We start from the raw sequence: 22,904 nt of genomic DNA, 5'->3' as shown, positions 1-22,904 counted from the left end.
TGTTTTTGAGGATTATTAACTACTTACATTACTTACTTTCAAATACAATAGTGCTAATTTGCTCTTCTGTTATTTATTAGAATGTAGAAAAGAATGAACATTTCAACTTCTGTTTAATTTTCACTTGATGGGTACATAACAAGCTTGCAGCAGAATGAAAATGGGATTCCCTTGAAGTCTGGATAGTGATTTTTCACGTACATTCATAATTTAGCTTTTCATTGTAATTAGGCTATTCCTTCATTATATAATCTTTTTAAAATGGTAGTAGAAGAAGGTAACTTCGTACCAACACCTACCAACCGACTAAAAAATCTCTTAACGATATTTTCTCTCTTTTTAACTACTGTAGTGCTAACTGTTTAAAGTAATCTTTCTGTTTATTTACTAGCGTGCAACATGCAAAGTTTATTTCTACCTGCACGTGCATCATCAGAATGAGTGTTTCTATTTCTGATGTATTTCGTTCAGGTATGATGAAAAGTGAGACGTATCTTCCAGTTTTTTTCCCCTGGTAGAGACTGTGTTTTCCCGAAATAGTGTAAAATTTTCGAAATTTAATAAAAATGGATGCAAATATGAAGCAATAAACACTTTCGATTCTTTAGTTAATTTTTTTTTTTTATTGGAAATGTATTTGTTTTACAGTGGAACAACAAAATGAATATGGTTTAGAGAGAGGGAGAGAAAAAAATGTTGATAGGAGAATTAGTAACGACGATGGATGGATGGTGGAGAGAACTCGTCATCTTGTTGGCAAGTAGAATGTCCGTTTAGTGTTTTAAATCACATTTTTAGCACAATAATAATAATTGTGATATACATACATATATATTACAATTTTATATACATATAGTCTTAATAATTGTAATATACATATGTGTACAGGTACTTATATATATTACAATTTTATATGTATATAGTCTTTTAGGTCCCTATAAGCTTGTTTTAAGCTTTTCTCCAGTCTACATTCCAAGTTTTAATTATTTTTATCCGACATTAATCCGTTTTTTCACGTTCCGTCGCGATGGCGATAGGTTATTATGGTAAATTGTCTACCTCATGCATTAATCCCAATGTTGAGAACCAGAATTTTTTTTTTTACACCAGAGTCCAATTGCCGAAGGGCTATCTTCACTATGACTCACAAGCCCTTTCAGGCAGTTTTCAGTTGATTATCTAAAAAGATATGTAGGGGTCGCTGTTGGCTAAACTACTAGTAAGAATCCTCCGCCTCCATAGGTTCGTTCCGTGTTGCCTTAACAGTTCTTATTGACCAGTACGCTCACGTTAAATGGAGAAAGAAATGGTTGAAACTAAAGAAACATCAAGGTTGTTAAGGCGAGGGTTTTTTTTTTTTGTATTTTCTGTTTTCAAAGTTATATGCTTGTCATTAATAAAAAACTTGTATTTGGTTTGGTCGTCTTATATTTGTCGTGTCCATTTCTTCCTTTCGAAAAATTTTTGAAAAGTTCATGATGGCAGTTAATGGTAACTGTAACAAGTGATAGTACTATGTTCCTCTGCCCAGTCGTTAAAAGATAGATCATTAAAGAAGAGGACAAGGACTTCTGCGCACGTCGCAATGCTTTCTTATTTATTTTTATTAGGTAGTGACACCTGTACAAAATAAAAACAAAAATTAGAAATTTCACACTTGTCTATCATTCCATACAATATAAAGATTTTTTTTTTTTTAATCTGTTCGTTTGGGAGGAGAGGCGAATCTATTGAGATTGCGAGGTGTCCGGATGATGTTAATCGAACTGTACTCGATCAGTATTGTTAATATTGGTTTAATGCTGTAAATATTTGCAATAATATTGAGTGAGATTACGAGTATTAATGATTTGACGGAAGTTTGATCTGTACTGCCGAGTGAAAAAAGAATTATTTTCAATAAAATTAAGTGTAAGGTACGATTTAGTATGTAAATCACTATTAATAACCTTTTAATGATTAAACATTTTTATAAACCACAATAGGAAAAATGTAAACTTTTTTTTAGGATTTTTAATAATTATTTATGTGTTAGAACGTTTGAATATACTTATTGTAAATATCTCAATTATATCTACCGGTAATTATATTATAAAAAAAACAATATTTTCAAGGTGTTTCTAATTAAATTAATTTGGGCAGGTGAATAACAGATTTATAGTACCCTTTTTTTTCAGATTATTTACATCTTTTCAAGGACCGTTACTTTTCTGAACAGAATATATGTGGTTCCTATTTTTTACTTTCGTTAAATATTTTTAGTGCCTGTAGGCGATTCATTGAGTGGGACAAACAAGTCTCTGAAGTGAAAGAAAATTTAGAAAACTTTGTTATAAATGTAGTGGTTTTGGAAAATTGATTTAAGAGAAAATGATATTATGTTTAGGGTTTAATTCCACTGTAGATTGATACTTTAGGATGGGAAAAATTAAAAAAACAAAAAAAAAACAAATTGTATACCTGACTAGAAAAGTGGAAAGACGGGCATTTGTGACATCTGTACAGATAGTGATGATAACTGAGTTCCGCACATTTTCCTTTTATAGCTTCTCTTGTTCATACATGAAGATGTTTCACGTGTTATTGCGTGCAAACTAAATACAATATTATAATGTAGAATAGTAGGCCCAGAAATCAAGGGAAGGGATTAGCTATGTGGTTAGCATACTGGACTCCCACGCGGAGGTCCCGGGTTCGAATCCAGCAGCTGACCCTTAGATTTTCTCTTCCTAGGAGCTTCTTACAGCTCACTGTCCGGTGATGGACAGTGTTGTCTGTAACGAGAGAACACTGTCCGGAGGCCGGCAGTGCACTGGAAAAAGCTCCGGGCGCTAATAACCTCAGCTGTTGATGCGCCAAAAAAAAAAAAAAAAAAAAAAAAAAAAAAAAAAAAAAAAAAAAGTAGGCCCAGAAAGGCGATTTGAAGGCCATTATCATATTTATTTAAAAAAAAAACGTAATGCCTCTGCTTCTTTTCGTGTTTCGCATTCAGAAACACCATTCACTAATAAAATTCACTAATAAAAATATTTTTGTGTTCAGACGACCTTAAATAGGAATTTCTGATGTAAATTCCATTTCAAAATTTTTACTTGATCGCAATACTTTCCTTGCAGGAATATGAGAAAGTAAATAACAATAATGTATAATTATTCACAAAAACAATCAAGATGTCTGTAATTAAGAATTCTCGAAATTTACGTAGCTGTTTAACTTGTAATGAAGTAACTAATCAAGTTTCGCAATTTATTTAACGCTCGTTATTATGTTTTATCAAAGAAAGCCATTTATTTTACCTTTATTCATGTAGTCGTGTATTACCAAACATAAAATGAAAGATTTATTTTAAAACATAGATTGAAACAATGCACATTTAGAAACTGTCGGTTCCTTTCCTGAAATAAAAATCTGCCATACTATCAGAAACACGATCTGCTAGACTTCCTGTCAAACAAGTTGTTTACTTGGCAGTTTGTTCAGCTCCCTATTGTTTTCCATTAACAATTCATCGTGTGTGGTAGTGGGGATTGGAGTAAACTGTTCTACGTTGTAAGTGAATAGCATCTAAAACACCGTTCTTTCGAACTACACGAGTATGCCGAACGAAGTAAATATACGATATTAGTATTCTATGTGCCATATTTTTTTCCAAAATTGATATATTTTGTAACGTTTCTTTTGATAAAATATACAGTTATAAAGTGCCGCGAACAGGTTGTATCAGCTGATTTTAGGAAATGAAGAGCATTATTTATCACCGACTGCATCTTGAAGCGAAATTTCTTTAATTTTGTCAGCTCCTAGAGATGCAATCTTAAAATAAGAAAAGTATTTAAAGGTTTTTACATTTTATTTATTTCGGTATAAAACACTACATAACCTTCCCTCACTGCCAAGTAATGGAATTCTATTTATCGTTTTCTTTCAACTTTTAGTTTTACTTCAAACGAACTAAAATGATGGGAATGCAATCATACATTTTCAGAGGGTAGTTTTGATGATTCACTAGGTAAGCAGTAGAATAACGTAGTTATCTGGGAAGACTGGCGACTTTCCCATTATTATTCAATAAAACTGATATCTAACCTCTGAAAACTGGACGTTAGATGGTATTTAATTTCATAGCCGATATTCATGGGAAACGGTTCTGTAAATGTGTATTTCGTAGCAAGTTCGTAGTAAAGCAAGATATGGAAATAGCTTTTTTAACTCAGCTTATGTGAGCGAAGGTAGACGAAAATTCTTGTAAGATATCAGTTAAATTGTTATTAAAAGCATGTAATTATTAACATTTTACTATTAATTTCTCATCTGGCTATAACTCCAACTTTTTATGTGCACAGATAAAAAAAAAACAAAAACCTCCATTATAAGAAAGCAGCGTGAGACTTGAACTGAAGAATGAAATGTATGACTGGAATAATAACAGAGAAATTAATTGGTAAGAGTTTTTAATTCAAAATGTCATCGTGATATTAAATTCTATTCTGTAAAATGTTGTTTCAGTATGATTTTTCAATAAAGCTGTTCTATTAATAATTTTAATTTATCGAAAACGTTTCACGAATAGACCGCTCGCTTTAAGCCTTTTTTCGTAAACAGTCAATATCATTTTTTTGCCCCTCTCGTAGGAACACTAATTTTAAACATTCACCTCGATGCTTGTTGAGGTGAGCTCTTGCAGGAAGTGAAAAGGTGTACTTTGTAAAAGGTGTGCAGTTCACAGAAAGTTTAGTAACTTGTCATGTTGGCGGTTATTGAATATTTTGACCTAGATTTGCTAAGTAGGTATCTGTTATGACAGATATGGATAGTACCTCACACCTCTTAGGAATTTGTATGTATCGACCTATGTCCCTCTAATAATAGTGTTTGTAATAAAAGTTTTGTCTTTTATTTGATTTAATAGTAATAGTTTTATGCTTGTCTATGGAGCTTTTGGTCCTCAACATACGATATATTATTATTGGCGACATTCGATATATTATTTATACTGCAATATGGGAATTTGAATTAGTTATTTAAGATTTAGGCACTTCATAAGGTGAAATGAAAGAATCTTCAATAAACAAAACATTGAAAAAGAACATTGAGAACTTTTGGCTTCTCTCTCAGGTTAAGTCTATTGACGCCTTATTAGGGTTATGTAACAAACATCCTTTGGAGAAAAATATCATTTATGGTAGAGTGATCACTATCAGAATTCGATCAAGTGTGACATTCCTGGATTGCTAGTGTTGATTTTAATCCGTAACACTTGATTTATGAGACTTGCACTTTTGGCACGATCTTGTAAAGCCGTCGCAATGGCAAAGGATAAAGGGGCGATGTCAAGTAAAAATTTCAAACCAGAACCCCAGTAGACCATTGCGTTTCGTAGGTATGCTGAGCTGGCCTCTTTTGACTCCATCGTCACGAGACACGACGGCACTTCTTATGGAGTTAACTGTTCCCTTATAGTCTTGCGTGGGTCCCCTTACAATCTGGTTGGTTACCTTTTCGTTATAATACCTTTCAGATCAGATTTCAGAACTTCTGTGAACCCGAACTGCTGTCAGTTTCAATGATGATGATTATCTCCAAGATGATTATGATGATTATCTCCAAGATGATTATGATGATTATCTCCAAAACAATAGCGAATTCAGAGTGTGCTGCTACAATCAGTACTATTGGAAAGTTTTTGTGGCGTGTATTTTGGCCTATAGAATCCCTATTATAATATTCTTAGCGAGAAACTGGGTGATGAAGTAATAATGCATGTAATCATGGTCATATTCATTACATGTTTGTCATAAACAGTTATTACACAATTTGTGATTAAGAAGAAAGAAAAGCCTCAGATAAAGTGAAACACTTAGCATTATTAAAACAATACTAAAAGGAACACTAATTGCTCTATATTTATTGTTTGTGTTGACAGTATGTGATCGCCAAGACAACCAAGGTCTGCTTGAACTAAATATTTGATCATATCAAAACGGAAAATGTCAGTTATATAAATTTGTAAAAAATTTGGATATTTTTTTGTTTATTAATCGTCTTACTCTCCACCAATCATTCTTTTTACCTCACAATTATTCTGTAATTTTATTTTTTGAAGGAAACTAAAGTAGCAATTGTAAGAATTCAAATAATAGTGTAGGGAAAAAACTTATTGATTTGATATTGTTTTTAGTTTCATTTCGTAATATACAAAATTATGTAAGTTGGTGATCTGAATTTTTATGTCTCTTCCACATAAAATCGCTAATAAACAAATCTGCATGATTCAGGATGAGTTATTTAGGGTGTTCTGTTATGCAATTCTAGTTTTTATTATGTGGGGAGAAAAACAGTCCGTACTGTTGTGTCAAATTTTCTAATTTGAATTTTCGCATGACTCGAGTAATCCAGAATAATAAAAAAGGTGTGTTTAGAATGAAGTCTTTGACGCAAATAAAATGTGAATTGTTCAGTTTTTATATTCTGATTAGATACTGTCCCCGTCTAAAAATGGTTTCGGCTGAAATCCGCCACACCGACAATACGAGTACACAGATTTTTGTTTCAGTTTCATGTTGAGGATAGGATACTAATTTGTATTACCATTTTACTAGAGAATGTTGAATAAAAAAATTTGGATGAATATTGAGTGATGATCGTATAATATGGTAAGATACTTAGAAGTTGTATACAGTTTAATAAAATAGCAAGAGCGCTCATTTTATTGCTTTTACAATTATATAAGTATTGAATATTTACATTATTATTGAAATATAATAGTGGATATTTCTTTAACTTAGTTTACTCTTAACTTTTTACACAAGGGTCTATCTCTTTCACTTTGTAGGAATGGTAGCTAATGAAGACAAGCTTTAGGAAGTCACTCGTGCCTTTGAAGAAATAAATAATGAACTCACGCAAGATGCTATCGTAGGAGGCAAAGAATCGCCGGCTATATGTTAGTGTAAAACTGTAAACTTATTGGATTTTCAATTAGAGAGGCACTGGGCCAATTGTTTAATGAAGAATGGAGCAAAATGGATTAACCGAGCTACATTTTCATGCACACTTTAAAAAAACAAAAACAAAAAACCTGCTGCATGCCTTTACGTTTGCACTTCGCAAAGGAAATGCGCTGGCAAACTTGAGTTGATCCATTCGGCTGAATTCTTCATAATTACCAACTAAGAATAGATTTACTTGCTTCCGTCCCCTCTCTGGGCATGATTTTTTTCTATATCCATCGAGACAGCATCAATACACACTACAGAAATAGACGTCTATTTTATTTGCCAAAAAATGTTGCTAAAATTCGGAGTTTTAAGAAAGTTCTTCAACTAGAAGTGCATCTTTATTCAATGAGTGGTTCACTCTTTGTGATTTGCTCGAAAGTTACTTCTAGATTGTCTTCAATCTTCTTGAAGTAAAAAAAAATTGTTTGTTAAAATCTTAAAAATAACCGAAAGTAGGGAAGGTTAGCATTGTGTAGCATGAACTGGATTCCATTGCAGAGATCCCGGGTTTGAATCCAGCTGCGAGCACTTTTTCTCTTCTTAGGAGATTCTTACAGCTCATTGTCCAGTGAATGATAGACAATGTTGTTTGTAACGAGTGAACTGTTTGGCGGTGCACTGAAAAAAACTCCGAGTACCAATGACCTCATATGTTGACGCGCCTTAAATTTAAAGAAAAATAAATATAAATAGCCGAAAGTCTTTTGGGTAATACTTACTAACCAAATCTTGAAAGTCATTCTTTCAAACTGAGGGAGTGTCCTACAGGAGATTTGTTTTTTTTTTTGAATTTTTTTGACATTACATTTAAATTGAACATTACTTCACCTAACCAGTAGTGAAAGGTAGTAAAAAATATAAATATAAATTTTTAATATTATGTGAAAATCTCGGTAGTAAGAGCATAAAATAAATTACCAGTTCAGCTATAAAATAGGACAACAGAAAAGATTAACTTTCTGAGCACGGAAATGTGGAAGTCATGTTCTGTAGATCTAGGAAGATTACTAAGAAGTGAAATCTGTTAATGTTCAGAATAAATTCTTCCTTACTTTCTGCTATATTGCAACTTTTACATTAATGGCAAAAATAGTTAATCAAAAAACCAGTTTGAGCACTTTCACGTAAAAACTTTCTGCATGATATATCTGATGTCCGACTTGACCCACACCTGATGATGTAGAGATATGATTAATTTTTGTTTTTTAACTATGAATTTAAAGTTTCACATGAAAATAAAAGAAAAAAAGAAGGGTCAAAGTTGGAAGTATCGCCTCGTGCATTTTTTTTAATATCAACTCTTATACTACTTTTCTACCGAACTGTTTAACATATTAAGCATATTAAGAACATGACTTCTTAGCAAGAGAAGGTGTTGCCATCCTGTTTAATGTTCGAACATGTTTTGAGCTTTGCTAATGAAAAATAGTGTAGCCAACGCTTGCAAAATTTACCGTATCTAAAAAAAAAAAGAAAAATGAAAGCACTATTATCTTTTAGGATCATCTACCCGTTTTATATGAAACTAATTAATTTTGAAAAAAATTACATTTGTAAGGGAAATTCTCGGAGAGCAAAATTTAATTCTAAGAGTTAAAACTAAACTTTCAGCTCTGATTAAAAGAGCTGCTTGTGATGTGCAATGTAATAACCAGCTGCAGTTATTAAAATAGTAATTTGAGGTAGCAAGGCCTACACTGATCAGAACAACTACTTTCACTAAATACGCTGTTATAAGGAAGCAAATTGATCGGTTATAATTAGAGATCTCAGACGTGTGATCTCATACCAGATGTTTTTTGCAGCTTAATGTTTTAAAAAAATATGAAGTTAATAATAACTGAACAGGTTATTAGCTTAAAAAAAAGAAGATAAAAGTTGAACCTAGTTAAATTAATTTTGATTATTAAAATGTAATTGATGGGTGATATATCGTAATATAAATGCAATTCAAAATTTTTTTAAAAAAAGAAGTAAAGTACAGTAATATGTGGGGAAATGGAAGTACTGTGGTCAGTAGCTTGACAGTAACCGGTTTTGCTATATTCGTTTGTCCTGGTGGCCTCATTTGTGAACTACCGCTATTCTCGTCTCCAGTTTAGTACTTATTATAACTTCCCCTGATAATTTTAGTTACGCTTGTGTTCTGGTGAATATCACATTTAGGGGCTTGATTGTTCTATGTTTGCCATAAGCAGCACTTAGATTTAATAATAATGATTTAATTTTGTCAAAGTCAAAGTGATTTAGGTACTTAGGGGAAATTATATATCTTAGGCTAGATTTGAATCTAGCAATATTGGAGGAATTAAAATTCTTATATTGTAATGCCCTGGCTTTTCAAAACTTTCACATCAGCGCTTACTGAAAGCTGTACTCTCATCATTTACTGCTAAGAGTACTTAGTCGTTTCTTCAGCGATCTAGTTTTCATGCCTATATCACAGTCTAGAACCTAACGCATCATCAAATATGCTTTTAAGGGGCTTGCATAAACAGTTAGATGTTGTGCGACCAGGTCCGGTCTTAAGGTTTTTGGTGCTCTAAGCAAATGTAAAGTTTCTCTCGGCTATGGTGCACTATATCTTTCCTATCTTTTCATAAGTCCTAACTTTTATGACTCGATAATATTGAAAATGTCTTTCAAAAAAATATGACTACGGTAGACTTCTATATTTATAATATATTTAATAATTTTACAACAAACACCGATCCATTAAAAACTGACGACTAAAACTGCTACTCCTTTTGCATCAGGTAGTCAGTTATAATCATAAATACAATTACAGATTTTTAATACTTTATTCTGCTTCATCAATAAATGTACCTTTACGTTTTTATTGTTGGTGTTTTAATTATTTATGAATTGTTATTAATTAATTTTTATATAATGCATAATTTCTTGGAAATATGGGAGTTTTCGATAAACAACCAATTTAAGAAATGAAAAAAAAAACCTTCATGATTTTTTGAACACTTAACTTTTTTCTTTTTTGCTACTTATATATCTACTCTGTAGATAAGAGTATCTGAAACTGTCGAAATAGATGGAGCATCATCGCATGTTACAAAAAAGCTGGTTATACTAAGCTTTCCTATCCCTTTTTGAGCTTTTATAGAAGAATTCATCTATTTAGGTGGTCTGTAAAGTTGTGTAGATTATTCGAATTTTAGTTGGTATTCTCAAGTAGTGGTAAACTTTCAATGATTAAACGAAAAACGGATGTGAAGTAAAGAGGAGGGAGAGCATGTAGAGTAATATTTACTTAACTTCTCGGAGTGGTCCTTGCATTTCCTCTCACTTACAATGATGAGCATATGCGTGAGAAAGGAGAGAACAATATAATTGCATAATAAAGTAATCTTAAAAATAATATACCTAAAATGAGTAAGTGTTGAGAATTCCATCAAATCAGTCAGCATCAAGTGTGACCACATACGAGTAGATGTTGTAATTTAAGTGATATATCTACTGCAATTCTTAATTCTGTGTCCTGGCTAAAATACAGTTTCAATATACCCCAACTAAATGTGAAAATTGTGTGCTGTTCTCAATCTTACAGTAGGTATTATTTGATATAACCAACCGTCTCGTTTGTTTGATGTTTGGAATAGAACTGTTTTAAAATGATTGAGTATCTTATATTCCCCTATACAACCCAATATCCGTAAAAAATTAGCCTCAATGAGCGATCAAACAACCCAAGGCTAGCCACATAAAAAAAAACCTTGCGCATTTCACATTTTGTTACATTCTAAATGACTTTGTTAAAAAAGAAAAATAAATCTTTTCTGTATTACGAGTTGTATGTCATTATTATTATTATTTTTTGGTATATTTTTGAAGACAAAAATAACTGTACTTCGCCGATTCGTAGGTTCTATTCGAATATCAGTACTGGAAGCAAACTGCACACATCGGCGTAAGTTTCTGTATCATAATAGTAATCATCTTAAAAAGTTTCTTTTTAATCTGGTAATTTATCAGACAACAATTATAGTTTAGAAAATAAATTAACTCTGTAGTTTGCTTATTGGATTGCTACGCGAAGATCTCGGGTTGAATCCAGCTGCTGCCTCTTAGATTTTTTTCTCTCTTGGAGCTTCTTACAACTCACTTTCCAGTGATGCAACATTGTTGTAGATAACAATGAGAAAGATGTCCGGAGACCAGCAGTGCACTGAAACAAACTTCGGGCGCCAATGTCTTCAGTCGTTGACGCATCTTTATTAACAAATATAAATAAAAAGACAAAATAAGTATTTTTTTTTTATTTAAGGTGCGTCAACATCTGAGGTCATTGGCGTCTGTAGCTTTTTTCAATGCACTGCCGTCCTCAGGACAGAGTTCTCTCGTTACAGATAACACTGTCCATCGGATAATCGAACCTGGGGCAATCAGTCATAAGAAGTTCCTAGAAAGAGAAAATCTAACGGCCAAAAACTCAAAATTATAATTAATTTTTCTTTTAACTTTAAGATGCATACTTTTTTTTGTCTAAAGAGACCATAGATTTCAAAGTTCAATACTCTTGGCATTCATTTACAAAGTATCATTTTGTTATTCACGATAAGATTCGCCTTTTCGTATACTTCAATTATCAACCAGTATACTCCCAAATGACAATTACTTTTGTTTAAAACATTTTACCAATGTGTTTTTGTGCTGTGATTTTCATTAATCTTGAAAGTTTAAATAAATAATATCACATTTATTTTAAATTATTTATTTAATGATTTATTCGGCTACGTTCTAAGTAAGTTCAGGCGCAGTTTTTAACTGCTGATATCTGCAGTAATAATGATAATAAAACAAGTTTTTAAAAAAGTAATAAGTAAGTTTTTCTATAAGTTCTAGTTTTTATCTATAATTTATAGTTAAAAAAATGTAATGTCTATTTTTTCAGGTAGGCTTTATATTCAAGTACCTATCAGGTATCCGTGGACGGAGGCGGAGATCTAACTTACTATTAGTGTTTTGGTTCGTACTTTACTTAGTTCTTTCAATTAAAACGTTAATTAAAATCCGTTTCCTAGACTGGGAATAGAAATAGCAATACATTTTACAGTATTTTTGCGGGCCGCACTTCTTACCTCTCGGCTGCCGTTTATATTGCAAATTTTAGGCTAGATTAATATTTTATATTAGAATTGTTTTTAGTACCCTATCGGAATAGTTTTTAGTTTCTATTTATGCTATATAATGATCTCAGATGAATAATAAGAATATCATAAATGTTCCTGATAATAATAATATAATAATGGGAATTTGTTCGAATAATAGGAATATTTAGAATGGTATCGTTTATAATGGAAGGCTGAAGAGAGACTCTTGTTAACAGATACAGGATGTACCCAAGATTGATATCACTACTCTACTATTGAACATTGTATAGAAGTATGAACTATTTTCATGTTACAATATTATACCGGAAGGTCTGTTAGTTTACAGAACGGAGTTGTGTTATACATTTCAAGGTTTAGTGGAAATGGGTTTGTACGGAAATATGTTTGAATGATCACAGCAGCTCCTCTATACCTCACCCAGTTCTCCTCTTCAGTTATTTATTGGCGAACTTCCTCCTACTGTTGTGTAGTCTATTGTGTGATAGAATTAGATACAGTATTTCAAATTTTTATCCTTAACTTCGTGTATTATATAAAATTATTCTTTAATCGCTATCTGATTTTTCACGAAGTTTATTTAAAAATTGTCTGCGCATTATTTTGATGATTTTAAAAGTTCATTATATCGTGATTTTTTAAATTTGGTTTTGAAATGAGTCCGAAAAAAGTTTATTAATGTGAAAACATAATTGGTTAGAAAAGGTTAATAGTGTTTTACATAATATTTTGTTTGCTTTTTTTTTTAATTGCATTGTTCCTTTAGCGTGTAGAATAAATTTGAATGAGATAATAACTTCACTTAGAAATCCCTGTAATTATTAGTGATCTGATATTAGAAGGTCTATCTAATAGCTTTCCAAGTTGACGAAGGGACTTCTATCTTTAGAATTTATAACCTTCTTAGAATCATTTTTATTAAAGGCAGTAATGGATGTAAATAAAGTTGAAAAAACAATGCTACAACAGGCTCGTGTATTGAACAGATAAGCATACATCATTTATGTTTTAAAAATGTTTAGATAGAGAAAATCATTCAAAGAATTTTAACGGTATTTAACAGTATACAGTTTGATTAAAATTCGTCTCATTCAGTGAGATATTAAAATGCATCTCATATCGTACAGGCACATATACTGTTATATCTTTTGTAGATTTTTTTTTTGCAAGATTTGTTAATGAATTTAAATGCTATTTGTAGATCTTGCAATTAGTTGTGGAAAAAATAATTCGCGCAAATTAATCAGATTTGAAGTTTCAGACGTGTTCAAGATAGAGATTAATAAACGTAATAACTAGTTATTTATTTATTTAAATTTTTTCCCGACACATCTTCCAATTGATCTGTCAGTTTATATAGTGACGTGTGATGCAGTCTGCAACATTCCATTTCTGTGCAACTTCTTAACATTCTTTTATATATAATTATAATTTATATACATTTAGTTGCGTTTTAAGAAGGTAGTGCTAAACCTTGTTTTTCTTAGTTTCAAAGTTACGTTATCAGGAAAAATATTTGTTTCATTCATTTTTTTCCTTTCGCTTTAGTTTTGTTTCATTTTTATTTTGTATTAATTGGCTTTGGGTTTATTTCCTGCGTCCTTGATTTTGTAAAAAAATTATTTGGTACTAATATCCAGTTTTTAAAATTTTGTATGTAAAAATAGAAGAAACTGTTTATATAACCTTATGTAATTAATATATGTCGCTGTATATTTAATATCAGAAACAAAATTACACTTTAGAACATTCACTGTCCCTGAAATCCTACAGAGAACTCTCCTTTTATTCTTGCAAGATAATCAGCGTACGTAATCAAAATATGTGGCTTCACTTCAAGGTAACCAACTTCAGTTTCAAATTTCTTTTTTATTTGATTCGGGGCCAAATCTTACTTTCCTTTAAGATATTACGTTCACTTTGATTTCATTTATTTCCGATGTTTATTTTATTTCGACAAATCTACATAATTCTTTGTGAACAATGCGCTTCTTATTAGTGTCAGTGTAGGTTTTTAGACATTACCAGGTAGTTTTCTATTATAGATACCAGACTAGTTTGATGTTTTCTTATTCATCTTCTGCAGTCGTAAATAATTTCCATCTTGAACTTAATTTCCATGAAAAGAATTTCAGTTAGCTGGAGATATTTTTATTTCGTATGGAATGCATGAAAACTAAGAATTTGGTGAGCTACTTACATGACTTTATAACTATTTATTCATTATGATTTTGTTGAGTTTGTGCAATTACCATTACTGTTTGCGAGGGCTGAAAATAACCAACAAATTAGTATTCACTGATACTGTTGGCTTCTAAGCCTCAATTTACCTAATATTAATCTAATCAAAATAAATATTTACCTAATGCCTAATATTGGTGGAAAAAATGGCTTTTTCAAAGTTCATTTGGTTTAAGAAATAATTTCTCTGCAGCCTCTTTCATTTCTTCTCCATGACTTCCTCGAGGTAACAGTGACTCTCTTCCACTACTGACTTTTTAACTAGATTTTATAAATTTTCTTCAATAAAGTATTTTGAGGTAACATATTTTGAGGTTAGTATCATTATACATTTTGTAATACCGTACATTACACCGAATTGACTTTTAGAGGGAATTGTTTCGTGATAAGTGATTTAATTTACTATCTGAGTTGCGTGCTTTCAGCTTAATTCCTTTCCTGATTAAAAATTGGGAAATTTATTTTGAAAGATAGAACCCATATCTACCTAGAAGAAAAAGTAAAGCATCCCTTCTTTACATACCCATTCATAAATGTGACGTTGTTTGTCTGGTTATTTTTAAAGTGATAGGTCTATTTCTGAACTAGGGATTTGGCTCCTCTATTGTAATTCTCAGAATGAGTATACCCATGAGAGTTAAGAGAATTTATATGTTCACCATGTTTGTGTCCCTCTCTGGCCATCTGTCGACTCTCATGTGTAATTTGTCTGTCTGCTCTTCCCATTTCTTTGCATGATGAAAAAGTGAAGTCTACCATTTGGCGATGTGACTTTGGAGGATTGTCTGTTAAAAATAATTAAAAAAGAAATGAGCCCTTAGACAAAACTTAATCCTACTCAAATATTTAATTTTCATTTACTTTACCTCTCTTCATAATAAAACAAATTCATCGATTATCTTATCGCCCTCATTTTATTTTATTTTTTAAAGTTTATCCAGCTATAATTTTGCTCGTAACTAGTGCAAGGGAATGTATTAGTATACTAACGACGTTGTGGGAATAGTGTCTGCTACTTCAGGTTTTACTTTAAAACTAATATTCAGTATAACTTATGGTTTCTCTATTTGTAAATATACTGCAAACATTATCAACCTCTGAATGCTAGTATACTATATATTTAATGTGATCCTATCTAAAGATGAATGAGTAAAATGGAATGATGAAACTGAACTAAAAAATTGTTATTAATATGTGGGATTAAATTAATATTAATATCTTTTCAGGCAATATTTACATCTATCTACATATCGTGAGCAACTATCGATCACATTGATGGACAGAGACGGGTAGCTAACAAACTTCAAAATATAATCATAATTAATACATCACATAAAAGCTAAGGCCAAGATTGACAAGTACTTTCAAAACACCTCATATCGCGTGAGTATTTTATCAAGAATTTTTAATAAGTATATTGTTTAAAATGAGACAGATGGTAAAAAAAAATGTCATAAACTTTGGTTCAGCTTCAGATAATCAGACCTCAAAACCTGCCTGTGCACAAAATTATTGTCCAATAACATTCTTGCTTTCTGAGCAAGAAAAATCAAAGTGCAGAAAGTGCCCTTTAATAAATTCTCACACTTGGGTAACTAATTACAATTTCAGAGATATTACGTACATAATTTCAGAAAGTCAAAGAAAACTGATTTCTCCTCTTGCCTTCTCCTTGACTTACTAAACTGGGGAAAAAAATTTCCATTCGTTGATCACAATATCCTACATTGTTAATTGATCAGATCAATTAATACTCTGTAGTGTCTGTTGAAACTTTGTTAAATTGGATAATTTTAAAAGTTACCCTGAAAGATAAGATATTCAATGTGTCAGGAACTTCTTTTAAACGATTGAAGTTTAGTTTTTTTGGAAGAATTTTGGAGTTAATTTTAGATTGTTTACAACAGCTTTTCGCACAAACAGAAGTCGAGGCTATTTTCTATATTTCAAGTTTTATCCTATTTTATAAATCATTACAGGTTGACCAAATTCCCTCGAGGAAGAGAAAATCGTAAACAGATAAAAGTTATTGTTAGGCAAGTTGATGATAATCACATTGTGAGAATGGTTAATTTAATTAATCCTACAACAAGGTTAAATTGATTATCTGGTAGTTCCATAAAACCTGTGCAAAAACTGGACGAAAACAACGTTATTTTCTTTAATATGATCTTAGATATAAATGGCCTTGGAAGTCTTTTCACCTTTATAACGTAGTGACTCGTATTTGTTTCAGTGATCCATTCATCCATTGGATATAATCTGTTACTCTCATCACTGAGTTAATTGACAGTTTTAATAAAGTTTCTATATATATACATTTTCGCCCAAAAGAATGGAAAGTAGCTTGTAGACGGAGTGACTTTTTTGTTTAATGTTATTTATGTTAATAGGAAATTTTGTGGATTAGCATTTAGTGTTTGGATTCTCCTATTAGATATGTGTACAGATTCCTCAGGATTACGAACAGGAATCCTTTACAATAAAGGTATTAAGATGATTTGATTGTAGGTACTACACTGTAATTTGTAGAAGATTCATTATTTCGTTTCATTTTAATTTTTTTTTACCTAGTATGTAAGGTACTATTGTGATTGCATCAAATTATTGAAATTACGGTTTTTGGAATGTACATGTACTAAGCATTTCTAAATAGGAAATAATATTTTTAACAAAATGGTTTGTGTGATTTGCTAGAAATACTTAAAAAAAAAAAAATTGTAAGGTCTAACAAAGCATTCCATTTTGGTGCAATAGTTATATCTTATGTAAAGATTTTAGTCACAAAATCCATCAAAGGAAATAGCTTTCTTTGTTTTCTTGATGTGATTTTTAAGTTTTGGGGCTTTCTTTAAAAGTGTCATCAAAGATTTTTAATTTATAGATGCCCGTAGCTTTTTTTAGTACACTGCCGGTCTCCGGTTAGTGTTTTCTCGTTAAAGTCAATTCATCACGTAGAACAGTGAGCTGTAAGAAGCTCCTAGGAAGAGAGAAATCCATGGGCTAGCAGCTGTAGATTCGTATTCTGTGAATTAAAATCTTGTACTCTCTAGAACAGAGCCTTGTTTTTATTTGCAATTCTCTATTTAAGGGCTGAGAACGTCTCCAAACATTCATATACTTCCATATGTTACACATATGTCTGTCTAAAATCTATAAGTTTGTAGTTCTTGTATATTTTCTGTTTACAAACTGCTCATCGTTTCATAATTTCTTTCCAGTAATTGTATTTAGAAAAGAAACTGTCTTGATAAATTTCCCTTTCAATAATGGGCATAGTGATTTTTCAAAAATATTTTCTACAGCGTGTTTGTTTGCGACAATTAAGAATGAAATAAGTTTTTTTTCCCCCATTTTATAAACTAGATAGCAATTCTATTACGGTACATTTGAAGGACATTTCTTAGAAAAACTACCAGTCTCTGAATAGTCCAGTTTGATGGTTTTTTGATGACCTGCCAGTTTGGTGGAGGAGGATGATGACTGCGCATGTCATACTGTTACATCCATTACAACTATGAAAAACCACTTATTCACGGTTAGTTTGTTGTCAACAAATTTACCACATAGAATGTTTGTGCCGAGCTAGACAGAGAGAGAGAAAGAAAAACATATGCGGAAGTTGGATGGAAACTTTGTTAGAAAAATCCGTTAACAATTCATCTTAGTTGTTTTGTTGTTCTTTCTTTGGAACAAGTGATTTTTTTATTTTGTCGTTTGTGGTTGGGCAGCATACCATCCTTTTTTCGCCCATTTTATTCTGCAGCGCATCTCAAAAAATAAAATCAACCTGTTAAACTGGAAACAGGTATCACATAATGGGTAGACAATTAGATAGCATGATGTAATTGTGTCAAGCAGGTTGAGGACAGAACATGTTGTTTGTGGAGTGTACCTGCTCAGAATTGGCCAGAGAATGCCAATTGCAACTAATCTAAAGTAGAGGCTACCATATAACTATGGACTGTTCAGTATGCAATAAAGATAGAACATTCTTTTTAGAACATTGTACCTATATCTGGGTGGCCCTTTACGGTATTAAGATTTATTTTTTCTTACAAATCGAAATGTTACAGGCTGTGGTTGAATTCATTGAGAACATTGAGTGGGCATAGTATGGTTATAGAGTATGCGTCTATTTATAGCTTGAGGGTGTTTCTTTAGATTAGATTATTTCCTTGTATTTAGGTCCTGTACATATTGTTTACAAATCAGGTTTAGGTATCTAGGAGGCATGACGAATATCAAGTAGTCCACCTTATTTAGTAGGTTAGTTGTATGAAAAGATACCGTGTCAATTGCAAGCGCCCTTATGGCTGTATTTAATTGAAAAGCGATAGATCTCCATAGAAAAAGATATACCACCCATAGTCGACAGATTAATAACCGTTTTCCGTTCACTTTTCTGTTCTTCAACATCTTCAACGGATGTAGTTAGTGTAAATTGATTTTATTTTTGAAAAATTAACTCTACGGAATTCGTTAGACAAACTATGGCTAAACATATAACTAAGTGTTATTGTGATCTTTGAAATTTGACATTTTGGCAATAGTTCTGTAAAATTCGAAATAATAGATAAACATCTTTAATCGCTCCAATATTAAAGTATTTTACGGAATCGACTTGAAGGTTGTGGAATTCTCTCTGTGAGAACTGTTTTTCTGTTGAACCAATCCGCATCAATGGTGCTTCTAAATCAAGTCCATTGGGGTTACTTCGGTTTCAATGATATATATACATATTTTTTTTTAATTTAACGAAAGTTTCTTTTTTTTTTCTTTTCTGACATTTAACTTATTAAAGGTTAACGAATGAAATGAGGAGGCCAGCTGTGACCCGCGTGAATTATTAATATAAATTCGCACACCTTATATTATGGTATGATAATATTGCGTGTTTTTAACAACATAGCATGATCCAGTTTGATTCATTCGCAAATATCTATATAAATAATATTTAATGGCAAATAGCAAGGAGTTTATTATTGTTGTCAGATTTGCCATGTAAGTAAAATTGATAATTTTTTTATTCTTTTCGATTGAAAGGAAGGAATATACGGATACTGTGACTACTACAAATGAGTTGGAGGCACGGGCTTAGCTCTTCATATTGTTCCTAAGGCTGAGCCTACCGCAAAATATTTCGCAAGAAAAGAAAACGTTCGCTTTTATTCTTTTTACAAATATTTTTTATCTTGAAATGGAGCTGAGTTGTCTGATACATTGTTTTGCATACTCATTCTGCGAATAACTCAATTTATTCTACTAACTGTACTTTAGAGAGAAAATTCGCGATCTAACCCAGTGCCCTATTATTGAAATAATTTCACCCTTAGTATGAATCAAAGACTTTCCTTTGCAAGATACGTTTTTATATCTTATTAGCTTATTGTCTTCCCTCTAATTTAAATCTAAATTGCTCAAATTACCTTACCTTCTAAAGATCAATTTTCGATTGTGACATATTTAAGCTATTACCTCTGTGAACTGCCATTTTATAAAGTTTTCTTTGTATTTATAGTACGGCTTTGCGCAGTTGACCTTTCTGCTCTACATACTTCGACATTGGTAGTGCTGTAGAACAATAGGACTCGCTTGTACAGTCTTATAAAGAAGCATGTTATACTTTCGTATAACCTTTACACGTCTTGGACAGTAAGTAGTTTTTTTGTTTAAAAAAAAAAAAATAATTATTTCTAAAAGTTGAATTGTAATTTTAATTATATGTCCGGAATTTTTTTTTATGAATAAATGTTTTGGGTTCTCTGAGTAAGAAAAAAATGTTCGTTTTGTTGTTGTTTTTTTGAACTGCGATTACCCGTGTTAATATCTAGCAGTGAGGGCAATCGTATAAGCGGGTAGATCGAACGGCAGACTGCAAACATAATTCTCAATATGTATCTCATAAATATTCTCAATTCAAAGATTTTTTTTTTAATAATAAATTTGAGGTAATCGATTCCTACACCGAGATTCCGGATTCGGGTATCCAACAGCTGGCCCTTAGATTTTCTCTTCCTAAGAGCTTTTCACGGTTCTAGGTGATGGATAGTGTTTGTAACGAAAGAGCTCTGTCCGGTGGCCGGCAGTTCATTGAAAAAAGCTCCGCGCGACCATGATTTCATATTTTGACGTAACTTAAAATAAAAATAAAGTAAAGTAGGTAGGTGCCACTGTTTACATAGCAATCAATATGAACAAAATCAGCCTGTTGGAAATGGCACTCCACTGAAATGGATTTTCAGTTTGATCCTGCTATTTTCTTTACTCTAAGTATAAATATTAGTTAATAAATGTTATTGGTAACATATTTCTGGGAAATTTCTATTAAAATTGCACTTCTGGACGTGAGGGAATGGTTAGGCCTTCCTCTACTGCTAAAGCAATGTATTGTATGGACTAAACGTCGATAAACATTAATAAGAATTAATATGAATACCTAATTTATGAGAATTTGTAAAGCGCTGAAGATCTGGCTAGTCACTTTTTACATTCTAGGTTCTCTCAAAGTATTCAGAATATTAAAGATTACAAATACTACCAAAGTATAGTACCAAAGGTTTGAGATTGAAGCCACGGAGGAAGTTGAAATATAGTACATTAAGAAAAAAACGTTTATTTAATCCACATTTTCTTATAGGTATTCGGCACTGGAAATAGTCATTTACTCTACTTCTTAATGTTACTCTATTCAAAATTTTTTCGACACTATAAAGTACAAGAATGGTTACGTGCCAGTAATTGTTGTGGACCATATTATAAAAAGCTCGCTATACGATTATTGATCCTTTCTTTTGTGCTTCTCGTTCTAGCTCCCTAAGGAATTCTAAAATAAAAAAAAAAAAAACCTATTAATTACTGGAATCTGTGACCATCAAAGTTCAGAAATTGTATTTGGTTAGAAATTCAAACTGAATTCGAAAAATATTGTGTAAAGTCCAAAACAAGTTGATGAACACAAATGAATAACTCTCCCATATATTTACAACTCCTCACATTTACTAGCTTGAAACCTAAGTGGATAATCAGGATGTATTAAGAAAAATCTGGTCGTATGTGGGAATTAAAAGTGCTGCAAATAAATGGGGACATATTTTGTGGGTGTATTGTGGGTTTGTGGGCTTCTTCTATAGCAAATCTCCTCACCTTGTATACAAGTAAGTGATTTAAGTTCAAATAGTTCGAGCGGTAATTCTTTTACTGAACAAAATCTCTAATTTTTATAAATCTTCCTTGTAGTATATGTTGTCAGGTATGTCCTCATTTCTCATTTATAAATATTTTCAGGGACATTCCGGCAAAAACCGAAAAGTTGAAAAATCTATTGATCGGCCCTGCTCTTTCTATGATCATATTATCAACCATTGCATTGTTGTAATTTTTATAGTACTAGTTAAATGTAGAGAATATTCTGAGGAATATAGTGTTTATCTATAGAGGATGAAATAATCAGTACGCCACCTTGTTCCGCTATTTTTAACTGGGATGTCAACAAAAAAATCTATTTGCTAGGAATAGGAAATTTATTAGTCTAGGTTGGTTGAATTATTTCATTCATAAATGCCTCACAAACAAAAACGATAATCAATAATTAAATAGGAATTAATTACCAAAAAGTATGTGCAACAGAAGTAACGTAACTAATTTATCTTACGGTGTTTATCAAATCTAAGTTACAAGTTTCAAATAAAGAATTTCTGCTAACGTATTGACTTGAAATAACAAATAAATGTAGATGGTGAGAGCTAGATAATGTGATATATGTAAATGACCGCTTGGTATCTTTGTTATCATTGTAGCACAGCGAAAGTTGCCGTCTAAATATAGAAATAGTGTCTTGCCTAGTCTAGTATCTTAAAAATTACCTAATTCTAATTGATCAGTGGGGCTACGTGTCATTGATCTGAATTAAGTAATGTTAATAATATGCCTAGAGCTTTAAAATATGTTTCTCTTTAAACTATTAATAATTTTACTATTAATTAATTTGAATTAATTATTTTCAGGCCAGGGTTGTGCTAGTCTTGAATTATTATAATATCTATCATTTTGCTTGTAAATGACATTAATTCTTGGCAGTTATTAGACAGCCAGTGGACATATTACAGTGCTGTTGTCATTAACTTTAAACAGATGTCCTGGCATTATGATTTATAAATGAGGAGATCACATTAATTCTAGATGTCTGATTAATTTGATTAGCAAAAGTGAATGAAGTTTAATTTCTGATTAGGGAGTAGATCCTGAATTTACACATAACTGGCGCTTTAAACGCAAGAGTAAGTTCACTTCCTCCATAGAAAATTCTGAAATTATTTTCCTCAAAATTTGCATTAAATAAAAGTGATTAGTAACAAGCATTTAGTTTTTTTTTTTTTTAAATTCTAGAAGTTATTTTGAAAAAACTAATATACTGAAGTGGCACTAGTTATAAGATTTTATTAAATGGATTTAACTTTGAGTAAAAGTCAATCGCAGTGCCTTCTAGTAGTCAAATTCAGTCCTAATAGTATAAAAAGAGTACTCAATAATAATTGATTAA

General features: G+C 31.5%; 1 protein-coding gene and 2 long non-coding RNA genes across 28 annotated transcripts in view; 1 reads left to right on the top strand and 2 right to left on the bottom strand.

Moving 5' to 3' along the window:
* The window catches only part of LOC141452868 (carbohydrate sulfotransferase 1-like), a 42,785-nt gene that overhangs the window by 3,873 nt on the left and 16,008 nt on the right, over positions 1-22,904 (top strand). For 6 of the 26 annotated variants that reach the window (XM_074125362.1, XM_074125361.1, XM_074125358.1 and 3 more), the window contains exons 2-3: positions 15,589-15,745; positions 19,884-20,017. The exons of 1 other annotated variant lie outside the window; for it this stretch is intronic. The gene's annotated coding sequence lies outside the window, so the exon portion shown is untranslated. Of the gene's footprint in view, positions 1-648; positions 757-3,698; positions 4,246-4,343; positions 4,442-6,553; positions 6,654-6,832; positions 6,944-11,904; positions 11,979-12,600; positions 12,827-14,168; positions 14,309-15,588; positions 15,746-19,883; positions 20,018-22,368; positions 22,642-22,904 lie in introns of those variants that run through there. 19 more of the 26 variants (XM_074125364.1, XM_074125363.1, XM_074125353.1 and 16 more) reach the window with 16 other exon arrangements.
* LOC141452873 (uncharacterized) lies at positions 760-3,438 on the bottom strand. The gene is made up of 3 exons (XR_012457670.1): positions 3,297-3,438; positions 2,461-2,594; positions 760-1,620 (listed from the first exon to the last, which is right to left on the bottom strand). It is a non-coding gene; the product is annotated as an uncharacterized lncRNA (long non-coding RNA).
* On the bottom strand, positions 14,262-19,852 carry LOC141452874 (uncharacterized). The gene is made up of 3 exons (XR_012457671.1): positions 19,797-19,852; positions 14,484-14,623; positions 14,262-14,391 (listed from the first exon to the last, which is right to left on the bottom strand). It is a non-coding gene; the product is annotated as an uncharacterized lncRNA (long non-coding RNA).

Source organism: Rhodnius prolixus, unplaced genomic scaffold (assembly GCF_049639745.1).
Source record: "Rhodnius prolixus isolate KJV_2025 unplaced genomic scaffold, Rpr scaffold_3, whole genome shotgun sequence".
In the NCBI taxonomy this organism is placed as follows: Eukaryota; Metazoa; Arthropoda; class Insecta; order Hemiptera; family Reduviidae; genus Rhodnius; species Rhodnius prolixus.
Note: the sequence above shows the minus strand (reverse complement) of the source record. Positions and strands in the feature narration are given on the sequence as shown.